This window comes from Octopus bimaculoides, chromosome 18 (genome assembly GCF_001194135.2).
Source record: "Octopus bimaculoides isolate UCB-OBI-ISO-001 chromosome 18, ASM119413v2, whole genome shotgun sequence".
Lineage (NCBI taxonomy): Eukaryota > Metazoa > Mollusca > Cephalopoda > Octopoda > Octopodidae > Octopus > Octopus bimaculoides.
The window spans coordinates 38,562,034-38,564,186 of record NC_068998.1 but is presented as its reverse complement, the minus strand read 5'-3'; positions in this window follow the sequence as shown (position 1 = coordinate 38,564,186).

Below are 2,153 nucleotides of genomic sequence, written 5' to 3'. Positions count from 1 at the left end.
ACACACACACACACACACACACACACACACACACACACACACACACACACACACAGGCGCAGGAGTGTGCAAACTCACTCACAAGACTTTGGTCAGCTCGAAGCTGTAGTAGAAGATACTTGCCCAAGGTGCCACGCAATGGGAGTAAACCCAGAACTATCTGGTTAGGAAGCAAGCTTTTTACCACACAGCCACGGTTGTGAAATTCGTTCGACGAAAATTTCTCAAGATTGTGCACCAGTATGGCCACAGTCTAATGACTGAAATAAGTAAAAGACTACAAGATATCCAGACCCCTCTTCAAAGTTCAAAAAGACTCAACACTAATTCATCACAACTTTTGCAACTATAAACATTATCAATCACATGGTTCTAGGTTCAGTTCCACGGCATAGCACCATGGGCAAGTGTTTTCTACTATAGCCTCAGGCCGACCAAAGCCTAATTTAAATACTAGATATTTTAATGCGCTAAAAAACATTTCTTGGCTATCCTTCAGTATTGGTCTACAGAGTGTCGGTATGAAGAGACGATGTCATGCACTCTCTTTTTCAGCCTAGCCTCATTATCTATGTCATGAGGGTAAGTTGTGTGAGTGAATGACCTCATGTACCAATATCGAAGGATTGACTTCTCCCCATACTAAATATATGCTGCTGAAATTGGGGTGCGACTAATATGCCAGTGCGTCTTTTAAACCATCAAAGTACATTATCAAAGGTGTCGTTTTTTCTTTTAACTTAAGATGAGTAATATGGGATTGTGAGTGAGTGTGTAATGTGAGGGGCGGTCTATAAGATACCTCGCTGTTATCACAGTCAGGTCAAGCAACTATGTAGAGTCCGTCTCGTTATCTTCTATTATGTATCCACATGTCTGATGGTGGTTGAACAAGATGTTGCAGCAGCAGCAGCAGCAGCAGCAGCAGTTCTTGTTCCTGCTGTTGTTGTTGCTGCTGCTGCTGTGTTACTGCTGCTGTTGCCGTTGCTGCTGGTCTTATTTATCTCCAATTCAGTCCTGAGCCAACAGGATTATGATCAAAAGGTGTGATCACCGCATTTTTTCTTCCAAATTAGTGCATCGAACATCATAAGATCTAGTATATACCCAACTCCCGTTATTTTTTAAAAGTCAATACCAGTGTAATTTGAGCGAGATTTGACTGCTCTTTCTAGTAAGTTATGTGTTCCTTTAAGTCTCCCTTGCCGACTCAGTTCACAATGGTTGTATGAGTTAGCGTTGGTTAAGCAGAGTTATCGAGTATTTTGCAAATATTCTTTTATTCTTTTATTTGTTTCAATCATTTGACTGCGGCCACGCTGGAGCGCCGCCTTTAGTCGAGCAAATGGACCCCAAGACTTATTCTTTGTAAGCCTAGTATTTATTCTATCGGTGTCTTTTGCCGAACCGCTAAGTTACGGGATAACACTGGTGCCGCGGGGAGGGCAGGCTGGTATGCATTGGTGACTGCTGGTCTTTCACAAATAACCTTGCCCAGATTTGTGCCTTGGTGGGAAACTTTTTAGGTGCAATACCATGGTCATTCGTGACTGAAGGGGGACTTTACCAATTTCCACAAGGCGGCTAGCTGGCTCAAAAGCATTTCGTCCGTCTTTACGTTCTGAGCTAAAATTCCGCCGAAGTCGACTTCGCCTTTGAGACCCGATAAAATAAAACAAGTACCTATTGAGCACTGGAGCCGTTGTAATTGACTTACCCCCTCGTCCGAAATTGACGGCCATGTGTTAAAATTTGAAGCCAATATTGAATCGTTGGTAAATTCATCGTCATACTCTTTATTTCATTTTTTTATCCACACAGTAAATACACTGCTAAGCATTATTTAAAGTTTTTATTTGCTAAGTAAATACGTTTCGTTTCATTAAGAGCGAAAAAGAAATTAAAACAAAAATTTATTAATATCAAATTTACTCAATATATAAATAAAAAAAAAATTAACCAAAGCTACTTTTAAAAATAGAATCACACACACAAAAAATGCAAAATATAACACCGTTTTAATTTAACGGAAGAAACATTCTAACAACGATAAATTAAAAGTAGCGTAGAATTCCAATTTAATAATCCAATAGTTCGAAAGTTTGATATTCATTCACTAAGCATCTCCCTCTCTCTGCCTCTCTCTCTCTGCC